The sequence below is a fragment of the Carassius auratus genome, unplaced genomic scaffold, assembly GCF_003368295.1.
Source record: "Carassius auratus strain Wakin unplaced genomic scaffold, ASM336829v1 scaf_tig00217793, whole genome shotgun sequence".
Classification (NCBI taxonomy): Eukaryota; Metazoa; Chordata; class Actinopteri; order Cypriniformes; family Cyprinidae; genus Carassius; species Carassius auratus.
Window position 1 is genome coordinate 1 of NW_020529247.1, and position 12,534 is coordinate 12,534.

General features: G+C 42.4%; 1 pseudogene; it reads left to right on the forward strand.

Moving 5' to 3' along the window:
- The first annotated feature begins 687 nt into the window (after window positions 1–687).
- Window positions 688–11,574, forward strand: LOC113102992 (meprin A subunit beta-like; annotated as a pseudogene).
- Window positions 11,575–12,534: the final 960 nt, after the last annotated feature.

Below are 12,534 nucleotides of genomic sequence, written 5' to 3' on the forward strand. Positions count from 1 at the left end.
GCTGGGCTGCACCAGGACATTTTTGAAAATCATCTGCATTTCAGACATGTTCTTAATGTGCTTCAAACATAAATACTTATATGCATGCATACTTTAAAACTTTATTGTAACTTTATGACTTAACTGATGACATAACAATGACATTGCATGCTCATAGTTTCATTTGGCATGTGCACTCAAATTAAATTATATACAGTGCACGACACTGTATTTGTCAGTGGAAATGAAGTGCATATGCTATGAGTATATGACTGACAGGACTGGACAACAGGTGGAGTGTGGGTCTGAATAGTCTCTCATTTGATGTGGTCACATAAGACATTCTGTGTTTAAATAAAACAATTCTTGTCAGGAAAAAAAAGCCCTAGAATCCCTAGCCCTGCCCCTGCTTTAAATGCGTTAAATATTTAATAAACTCATCTGTATCTTGGATAGCTTGAGGGTGAGTAAAATCTTTAGCAAATTTTCATGTGGGCTGGACTATTGCTTTAAAATCATTCTTAGCCAAGTCTTTATCAATAATTACTTTTATCATGCCTAATAATATCACATTAACCATTAGAGTAATAAATCATACACTATCAGGTACAGGCTCTTATCACTGCAGACTAGGCTCTTTTGTTCTATAAATTGGTTAATACACAATGCACTGATGTTCTGAAGAGAGCGTCTTAGAGTGAAGTTCTCATGGCGTCTCTCCCATACATTACTGATTCTGTGCGGATGTGCCACAGCCCTGTGTTTGGTGAGTACAGAATTCAGATGTCATACATTTTGTGATCATGTGTTGATTTATTTGTGCTAAACAGAAGCAAATGATCATAAACGTATGTTATAGCATAACTAAACACAGTTATGGTAAAATGTAATGGCCTTGTTGAAGACTGAATGAGTTTTATAATGAAAATAGTCTTTGGTTATTTTATGATAGCAAGTTACAAGTTTGTTGATGTAAATGTGCACCTTTGACAGTTATCTCTCTAATGTTTTCTTTAAAAGCCAACATCACTCACAGGTGAGTCATAATCACATCATTTTGAATATAACAATGTATTCATATGATGTAATGATTTAATGTCCTATGATATAATGTTCTATCTTTTTTTTTTTTTTTTTTTTTTTTTGAAGGCAATACAGAAATTGATGTGGATGGGTGATAAAGACCAGGATATATTTAATATAAATGAAGGTTTGTGGAAACATTATATCAAATCTTTAATCTGTAGCATAATTTCATATAACAGTTTGCATTAACTGCTGTCTCATTCAACAGCTGCAGGACTTGACCTGTGTGTAATGATGACTGACTCGACATGGGATCCATTTGCAAGCTTTTATTAGAACACTCGTAGTCGTACAGGCGAAGGGTCAGGATCAGCAAACACAGTATAGTAGAGATATCAGAATCGTAGTCAATACCAAGCAGTGGGTCGGGGTAACCAGCAAGTATCACAGTCCGTATTACAATCTGGGTTCAAAGGTAGGCAGCAAAGGTTCTAGGATCGATAATCATCAAGGGTTGGCAACTGGATAGCAAGACAGGGTATAACGCTCAGAGAATGTTAGCCGTGGCAGAAACAAGACTTCGCAATGAGGTGACGCCAAGGTCTGGCTTATATGGCAGTCTCTGATATGGAAACACCTGGCCGGTGATCAGCCAAGGTACGGGGCTGTTGGGTAATGTAGTGCGTATCAGTGTAAGTGAGTGTTTGGATGTCTGTAGGTGTCAGTATTCGGGCGATGGTGCCCTCTGCTGGCCTCTGGAGGGACTCACGGGGTTCGTACTCGTGACAGAGCCCCCTCCCATGCGAACGCCTCCTGGCGTGAGGTGGAGGGCGACGTCGGGGTCTTCCTCGAGGTCGAGGGGCCGGTTTCTCTGGATGTTCTCTATGGAAATCCGTGGTTAAGTTGGGGTCAAGAATGTCCTCGGCATTGACCCAGGAATGTTCCTCTGGACCGTACCCCTCCAGTCAACCAAGTATTGGAGAACTCGTCCCCGACGTCTTGAATCAAGCAGCTCTCGCACCTGATAGGTCTCCTCGCTCTCCACCTGAACCGGTTGGGGACTCTGCTCACGGGACTCCCCTCACCCTCCTCCTCAGGGGCAGCAAGCGGGCTTGAGCAGTGACATGTGGAAAGTGGGAGAAATACGATATGTGTCAGGCAAAGCAAGGCGGAATGACACAGGAGTGATTTGTTGTGTGATTTTGAATGGACCCACGTACCTAGGACTTAGCTTTCGGCATGGCAATCTCATCCGAAGGTCTCTGGTGGACAGCCAGACCCATTGACCCGGTTGGTAGGTGTGTCCAGGGCGTCGACGACGGTCGGCCTGTTCCTTCAGGCGCCGTACAGCTTGTTGAAGATGTACATGGGCCTGATTCCATGTGTCCTCGCTTCGTTGAAGCCAATCAGTAACAGCGGGAACATTGGTGGGTTCACCTGACCAGGGGAACATGGGTGGTTGGTACCCTAGAACGCATTTGAAGGGGGTGATTCCAGTGGAAGGCTTGATCAGGGAATTCTGAGCATATTCGGCCCATAGGAGAAAACGAGACCAGTCCTCTTGATGGGAGCTGCAGTAGGAGCGAAGGAACCGAGTGAGCTCCTGGTTGAGGCGTTCCACTTGACCATTGGCTTCGGGGTGATAGCCAGACGTGAGACTTACGTTGACCCCTAGGGCTTGAAAGAAATCCTTCCATAAACGAGAGGTGAACTGAGGACCTCTATCCGAAACGATGTCGTCAGGTATGCCGTAAAACCTGAACACCCAATTACACAGGAGTTCGGCGGTCTGAAGAGCAGTAGGGAGTTTGGGTAGAGGTATGAGGCGACAAGCCTTGGAGAATCGATCGATGATCGTGAGTATGACCGTGTTACCCTGGGATAGGGGTAAGTCTGTGATGAAGTCTATGGCAAGGTGTGACCAGGGTCGTTGAGGGATAGGAAGAGGTTGAAGGAGTCCAGCTGGCAGTTGACGAGGGGTTTTGTGCATGTTACACGTCTGACAGTTCTGAATGAATTTAATGGTGTCGGGGTTAATGGTCTCCCACCAGAAGCGGTTCTTGAGGAGATGGAGTGTGGCTGTGATGCCGGGGTGACCGGAGGCAGGAAGACAGTGAATATGACTCAGGACCTGATCACGGTGAGGGGCAGGTACGTAGGTTTTATCCGGTGGACAGGCGGCTGGTGGTGCTTCTTGTGAATTGTGTTGTTCAATAAGAGTCATGATATCCCACTGGATGGGAGCAACCACCACATGGAAGGGCAATATGCGTTCGGGGACTGAGATGGAAGGGTCGTCATCATGGATACGTGACAAAGCATCGGCTTTAGTATTCTTGGAACCTGGGCGATAAGTGACATTGAACTGGAACCGGGAGAAGAACAAGGACCATCTGGCTTGGCGTGGGTTGAGTCTCTTGGCGGAGCGTAGGTATTCCAGATTTTTATGATCAGTAAAGACGGTGAAAGGATGAATAGCCCCTTCGAGCCAATGTCTCCACTCTTCAAACGCTGCCTTCATGGCTAACAGTTCTCTATCACCCACATCATAATTCCTCTCCGCTGGGTTGAGCTTGCGTGAGTAGAAAGCACAGGGATGAAGTCTCTCCTGAGGGCCTGGTCGTTGTGAGAGAACGGCCCCAATGCCAGTATTGGAAGCGTCAACTTCGACTAAGAAGGGAAGAGAGGGGTCAGGGTGATGCAGGATAGGAGCGGTGACAAAGCGTTCCTTTAATTCCTTAAAGGCTTGACGGGAGGCTTCGGCCCAGGTGAGACGATGGATACCTCTTTTGATCATGGAAGTGAGAGGACTGACGACTGTACTGAAATTTCTGATAAAGCGTCTGTAGAAGTTGGCGAATCCCAGGAACCGTTGTAGCTCCTTGAGAGTCTGAGGCTCTGGCCACCTGAGTACAGCAGAGACCTTACTGTCGTCCATAGCAACTCCCCCCGGACTGATGACATAACCCAGGAAGGTAGTGGATGTGGTGTGAAACTCACATTTCTCGGCTTTGGCGTACAGTTGATGTTCGATGAGGCGCTGTAGCACAGTTCTGACGTGTTGAATATGATCCTGTAGGGTGTTGGAGTAGATGAGAATATCGTCAATGTAGACCACAACAAACTTGTTCAGCATGTCCCTGAAGACATCATTAATGAACGCCTGGAAGATGGACGGACTATTGACCAGTCCAAACGGCATAACCCGGTATTCATAGTGACCGTTGGTTGTAGAAAAGGCCGTCTTCCACTCGTCACCCTCTCTGATGCGAATCAGGTTGTAGGCACAGCGTAAGTCAAGCTTGGTGTAGTATTGAGCTGTGCGAAGTTGTTCTAATGCAGCTGGAACCAGAGGAAGGGGATAACGGTACTTCACCGTGATCTCGTTGAGACCACGGTAATCAATGCAGGGTCTTAAACTGCCGTCCTTCTTTTTGACGAAGAAGAAACCAGCGGATGCAGGGGAAGTGGAAGGACGTATGAAGCCTTTCTCCAACTCCTCCTTGATGTATTTAGTCATGGCTTCGGTCTCTGGGAGTGACAGTGGGAACACACGACCCTTGGGTGGATTGTGACCTGGTAGAAGATCAACAGCACAGTCATGGGGTCGATGAGGTGGTAAGGTGTTTGCTTGGGTTTTGCTGAAAGCTGCCTTGAGGTCGTGATATTCCGCTGGTAGGTTGGGAACCTCGAATGACTCCTTGTTAATCGCCAACGAGCGCACTGGAAGAGGAGAAACGGTAGACAGGCATTTTGTTTGACATTTAGTACTCCACTTTAATATCTGACCTTCCCTCCATGATACTAGCGGATCGTGCAGTCTCAGCCATGGTAGTCCCAGAATTATGGGTGTATTAGACGTGGGCAGAACGTAGAACTGAATGACCTCCTGGTGCAGTAAACCGGCTGTGACGGATAGACTTTGTGTAAGGTGAGTGATGATACCAGTTCCCAGTGGACGACCATCTATGGTAGCTACAGACAGAGAGTTAGCACAGGGTATTAATGATACGTTGTTTGTTCTTGCAAACTCAGCTGACATGAAATTCCCAGCCGCTCCAGAGTCCAGTAAAGCGAATGTGGTCACTTGAACGTTGTTAATGGTCAGCCTCAGGGGTACAAACACACTGTTTACTGGATGGAGAGAGTGTAAGGATTCACTCACCAATTTGGATGAGACAGATGAAGGACGTGAAGGACAGTTGACTCGTTGATGACCAGGGGATCCGCAATACAGACATAGACGATTTGCCAAGCGGCGATTCTTCTCCTCAGATGAGAGATGATAGGTATTAACTTGCATGGGTTCAGAGTCCTCGACAGACTGAGCTGCTTTAATGACAGTACTGACATGAGAGCGAGGTTTACGTGAACGCTGCAGATTGTCAATTGCTATCGTCAACTCGATGAAATCGTTCAAACTTCTCCCCTCATCTCGACATGCTAGTTCAGTTTGTAATTCATGACTTAAACCCTTTCGAAACAGAACTTTTAAGGTGTCACTCACCCAGGTCGTTTGTGCTGCCAATGTGCGGAAGTTCATAGCATACTCAGCAGCTGAAGATCTCCCCTGAGAGAGCTCTAGCAAGCGTTCGCCAGCACTCTTTCCCTCCTTGGGATGATCGAAAACCTCACGGAAGCGTGTGAGGAAATCATTGAAGGAGGAGAAGGATGATCCATCCGTGCGCCATACAGCGGTAATCCAGTCAAGAGCCCTTCCGGTTAACAACGAGCAAACAAAGGCAACCTTACTGTTGTTAGTGGAATAGAGCATGGGTTGTTGTTCCACAAACAGCGAACATTGTAGTAAGAAGCCTTTACATTTGTTAGGGTCACCGTCGAATCTCTCAGGAAAAGCCAGTCGTGGGTTAATCTGAGAGGGCGTGGGAACCGCATGTGCAATGGCGGCCGCTTGTGGCGCGGGTGTCGTGACAACAGGACTATGGAGATTCTGAATAGCCTTCACCAATTCCTCCGTGACGGCGGTAAGATGATTTAACTGTTGCTGATTAGCAGCGATCTGACTTGCCTGAGCTGCCAGGTTGGTGCAGAGATGTTCATGGGCTGCTGGATCTTGTCCTGGCGAAGTCTTCTGTAATGATGACTGACTCGACATGGGATCCATATGCAAGCTTTTATTAGAACACTCGTAGTCGTACAGGCGAAGGGTCAGGATCAGCAAACACAGTATAGTAGAGATATCAGAATCGTAGTCAATACCAAGCAGTGGGTCGGGGTAACCAGCAAGTATCACAGTCCGTATTACAATCTGGGTTCAAAGGTAGGCAGCAAAGGTTCTAGGATCGATAATCATCAAGGGTTGGCAACTGGGATAGCAAGACAGGGTATAACGCTCAGAAATGTTAGCCGTGGCAGAAACAAGACTTCGCAATGAGGTGACGCCAAGGTCTGGCTTATATGGCAGTCTCTGATATGGAACACCTGGCCGGTGATCAGTCCAAGGTACGGGGCTGTTGGGTAATGTAGTGCGTATCAGTGTAAGTGAGTGTTTGGATGTCTGTAGGTGTCAGTATTCGGGCGATGGTGCCCTCTGCTGGCCTCTGGAGGGACTCACGGGGTTCGTACTCGTGACATGGTGGAAGGAGACATTCTGATAAAGGAGGTCAGTGTTTTCTTTGAACAAATCCTCATGTCACTTTCCACAAACATGATACAAAGTAGGACCTGAATCTCTGGGCTTAAAAAATAATAATAAACCATTTTTAGGACATTCTTAACCTTCAGAAAATGTCAACATTAACATCAAACTAATGTATAAATACACTTAAATACAGTAAATTTTCAAATGCTAAACATCACAACTAAATAAAATTGTATTCAAACAAAACAAAAGTCGCAAGTTACAGGCTAAATCCATGTTTGGTTCACATTTAACAGGGAGAAGGCAGAAACACTATCCTGGGTGAAGAGTATCGCTGGCCGACCACTGTGCCATATGTCCTAGACAGCAGCCTCGGTCTGTGAATATAATAATAACTGATACAGTTTAGTTGTTCAGTCCAGTCATTTAAATTCGAACTTAATATATGCTCCGAATTTCTCTCTCTCTCTCTCTCTAATAGAAATCAATGCTAAAGGTGTGATACTGAAAGCATTTGAGCAATACAGACTCAAGACCTGTATTGACTTCAAACCCAGGGATGGAGAGCCAAACTACATTTCCGTATTTAAAGGCAGTGGGTAAGAAAACTTCAAAAACATTATTTGAACTCATATTGCCATGCTCCATGCTCATGGATTTTTTTTTATTATTATTATTGAAAAATGTATAATTATATTGTTTTTAATTAGACTAATAATATCTTAGTCTCTAATCATTTTAGACCTTTGAAGACATGTGCAAACATTGGACTTTCTTCCATTGACTGTCGGGATGTTTTTGTGTTCAATCAGATGTTACTCAAAGGTGGGGAATCGAAAGATGGGGAAACAAGAGTTGTCAATTGGTGCAAACTGTGACAGTTTAGGAACAGTGGAGCACGAGTTTCTGCATGCGCTGGGTTTCTGGCATGAGCAATCCAGATCTGACAGAGACGACTATGTCACCATTGTGTGGGACCAGATTCAAGAGGGTATCTATTTAATTTTTAAATACACGCATCAACAATAAGATCATTCTGTCTTGCCAAACTCCTAAATGTATATGTTCTAATATTAAAATCCACACGTTTGTTTATTTAATGTTTTGCCATTTGTTTCTCGCGTAGGTAAAGAGCACAACTTCAATTCATATGATGAAACGGTGTCAAGCTCTCTCGGTGTGCCCTATGATTATGGTTCAGTCATGCACTACAGTAAGACATCCTTCAGCAAAGGCAGTGAACCAACCATTGTAACCAAAATACCAGAATTCTTGAATGTGATTGGTCAACGCATGGAGTTTAGTGACAATGACCTGCTCAAGCTGAATCGCCTATACAATTGTAGTAAGTTTATGATTAAGCACTTTCTGTGGAATAATCCTCAAATATATTGACATTAGTTTGACTGATAAGATAAAGACTACTTGCTCAACTAATACTTCTCTCACTCACCTAAACATTTTTCATAATTCTTCCAGCTACAGCCTCAACTTTTTTGGACTCTTGCAATTTTGAGGAGCCGAATATCTGTGGTATGATCCAGGGTGATGGTGGAAATGCCAAATGGGCTCGTGTACAAATGGTAGAGGGCGGTCCACAGACGGACTACACCAACCTGGGTCAATGTCAAGGTATGAACACCCCTAATCACAAATTTCATTGTAGTTTTGCATTTATTTACAATGAAAACTATTTTTGAGCCACATTATTGCTAGAAATAAAACTTCATGCAAATGAGATAAGTGAGTTAAGTCATGCAATCGTGTTTCCATTTATGCAACTTCGTGCTGGGTGGCCCTGTATATTGTGAAATCTCATTGGCTCAAAATCCATATAACCTCAAATATATTTGGTTGTCATGCATGATGGTTGTAATGCAGAATGAAGATTACTATTATAAGCATGTGTGAGTTCAGAACTCGCTGACGTAAGATATGTACTCTGGGCCAATCTAAAGCCATTGAAATTAAAAATTCAATGGCTCTGGTCCAATCATAGCATTCTGATTCAAATGAAGCATTTACTCTGTGCTGTGTAGTCCAGTCTGAAGTTGTCTTATTCTATGTTTCTGGGCCAAAATTGCTGTCTAAATGTGAACGTTTGACACAAAAATGAAAACATCAATAAAAACACTGACTACAGTACCCTTCAATGTTTACACACAAGACCAGGAGGTAATTTCTGATTAATGATGTCACAAAATATTCCAGTAATTTGAAACCTATGTGTGAATGGTGTGTAAAAAAAAAAAAAAAAAGGTAAAAAAAAAAACATTTGTTGCCTGTGTGAACAGTGTATTTTTTGTATGTATCAGTAAGGTCGTTCTGGCAATTTCACAGCAATTTACTGGTATTACTGTGAAAAGGATCTAAAGGGACTACTGCATCAGCAGCACCACACCCATCCATTGTACTACTGTGTTGAACGCATTGAAGACTGACACAAAAGAGAAGAAACCAATTAAACAAGTCATTATTTTTGTTTTGTTTGTGCACAAAAAGTATTCTTGTAGCTTCATAAAATTTAAGTTGATCCACTGTCACATGGACCATGATAATCGTGTCCATACTATCCTTCTGGGACTTGAATGTGTCAGATGCTATGCTGTCTATGGAAGATCAAAGCTCTTGCATTTCACAAAAAAAATAAAAAAATAAAATCTTAATTTGTGTTCCAACGATGAACAAAGGCCTTACGGGTTTGGAACAACATGAGGGTGAATTTGGATGAACTATTTCTTTAAATAGGGTGGTGTCACATGGAAGACTATTTGTTTAGTTTTGTCTGTTCATTGCTATATCACCTCTGTGTAAAAGGTTTAATAATTCATAGTCCAAAATCCTGCATTGATAACTGTTTTACGATTTTATGGTGGCACTTTGGTCTTCATGATAAACATTTTACTGATACTCTAGGGAAACATTATTTGACCTTCTCTAGGCATTTCTTGTCAAGGATTATGACATGTAAAATGATCTTTAAACTCCATAATAATTTCTAAAGAGAAAGCAAGAAGACTGGCTTAATACCCAATTATCTAATAAAGTTTATACTTCCCCAGGAGTTGGGTTCTTCATGCATTTCAGCACAGCCACAGGAACCCAGGGTGACAAGGCTTACCTGGAAAGTCGCCTCTTTTACCCCAAAAGACCCTCCCAATGCCTGCAGTTTTATCACTACAACAGCGGGGGCATTGATGACCAGCTAAACATCTGGGTGCGTGAATACACAGTTAAAAACCCCAAAGGAGCCCTGAGACTCATTCAGAAGATCAGTGGTAATACTTTTTATGTTTAAAACACCAATTAAATAATTTTAATCTATTGGTAACTTATACTTGTACAACCTAGGTGGACTTCAAGGATCCTGGGAACTATATCATGTTACGCTAGATGTCTCTGATAAATTCAGAGTAGTATTTGAAGGGGTTAAAGGAAGAGACACATCAAAGGGTGGTCTGTCTCTGGACGACATCAACCTTTCAGAGACCCAGTGTCCTCAATACACTTGGCGCATTCGTGATTTTTCCAGTCTTCTCGCTACAACCCCTGCCGGTTCAAAAACCTACAGCCCCCGCTTCCTGTCCCCAGATGGTTACTCATTTCAGATTGGTTTGTACATTAATGGTTTGAAGGATAGTCCAGATAAAATGGCAATATACCTCCACTTGACCTCTGGACCCAATGATGACAATCTCCAATGGCCATGTCCATGGCGTCAGGCATCTATGGAGCTGATGGACCAGAATCCAGACATCCAACATCGCATGAACAACATTAGGATGATCACTACAGATCCAACCAAGACCTCAACTGACAGTAAGACACAAACAAAGAGTTGGGGAGGCATTTTTATGAGCCATTAATGCTAAGATATTCTTAGTACTTGGTTACAGATTATGTTAAGTTTGAAGTCAATAAAATGCATTTTATAAATAATATATTCTCTCTTTGTGCAGCCATGGGTAATGTTGAGTATTTCTGGGATGACCCACGAAAAGTAGGCAGTCTAGTCACTGACACAGATGGCAGTAAATTCTACCGGGGTCCGGGTTCCGGTACCAGCAATTACATCACACATGGTCGTCTGAAGAGTCGAAGCTTCATCAAAGGAAATGATGTCATCTTCCTCCTGTCTCTTGACGGTTTGCCATTTTTATTCCATACCAGTGTAATTTTTATGAATTAGGACAAGAGTTTTAACTTTTCACTTCGTCAATGATAGATGTGACTGGACTTTGGAAGACTCAGACCGGGAGACCAGAAATCCAAGACCTGCAATTAGAGATAGATGACACCATTGGAAGTTCTACAGCAACAGTGGCAATAAGTGTCTTCGTGGCGGCTGCCATGTTCCTGGGTCTTGCTGTGGGCGCAATGTTCTACATGCGGAGGAGGGGGAGACTAATGGAAAGAGACAGAGAGATTGAACCGGAGAGGACAGATGGTTGTATGTTTCTATATACCAGTTTTCTCCTCCCACACTAGATAATTGTACCATTATTAAACAGTACAGTAACTCCCATTAAACTGAATTTTCTCCCACAGAAACCTAGATGTCCATTCAAAAGGACAGTGGACTAGAAAATCCCTATGACACCTTGCAGGATACATAATGAAGCCGTTAATGGAGGAAAAAAAACAAAATCTTTCCAGAATTTGTCAGATTGTGTTTTCATTACCGAAAATGGAGCTACTGAATCAGCTTGCCCTTCTCTGTATCCAAAATGAATATGAATAAAAAAATAAAATACAGCTGATAAAACTATTGTACTATTCTCAAGACGATACTGTTACTAGATTACTAGCACTTCTCGTAGTCTTTGCTTTCATAAGATGAATTGCTTTTTTGTACTACTCATTAGTAGATTGCTTTGGACAGACGCTTTTGCTAAATTATTACATGGAAATGTAAAAAAAATAAAAGCACTTGATCAAAATAAATACTCAACAATTGATGCTCACAGTTTATGAGTGGTTTCTTATGGTCTTTAACAAAGTGCTATATTACAAATAATTTAAAATGTTATTTACATTCCTGAATTTTCAAGAGATGCAGCTGTCCATTGGCACTGCACTATATGAGAAACATCACATTCTCTGAGACAATGACCTGGTTGTCATCCTGCATGCACTCCAGCAAAATATTAATCTTGTTCTGGTCAAACTCCTCGCCCTGGTCTTTGTTAATGTGAGTTAGAAGATCAGCACACCACTGACTAAGACCGTGTCACCTTAAAGGACTTCATTAGAGCTGCCTCGAAGACTTTCTATCTAAACTAGTCAAGTCAAAAGGGTCACACTGTTAAAAATCAGTATCCATATCTAATGTGCAGTTACATTGTGGAACCGATTCAAAAAAAGAAACATGATTGAAAAAAATCCAGACCAGTTCATTATTGTAGCACAAGTATTGGAGGAATAGTCCAGAAAAATTCACAGTATTGACACAAGCCAGAGTCTATTATCTGATAATGAGGAGGACTCTCTTGTACTTGTCCTGACTGATCTCAGCCTTCTTCCTTTGACTGCTTCTCTAAGATGTTGGTCTGCTCTTCTGACATGACTGAGCTGTCACCACCACCACATATGAGACAACATCATATTATCACCACCACCACATATAAGGCACCATCATATTATAATGGCTTAGTACATTCAAAATATTAAAATTCACTGTAGAAAAATAAAAGAAAAAACTATTAAACTGGTTAAATTGACTTTATTTATTTTATTTTATGTATTTATTTAATAGGGACAGTGCTTATGAATGAACATAGCTTTTCAGTAATGTACATATGCCAAAGTTAGCCCCCAGGCTATTTTACATTTGTAGTCCCATGTGAGGTCCTCAACGATACCTAGTAACAAAGCTAAACATTTAATTTAAACATGATTCGACTTAATTTAAAAGACACTACATTTAA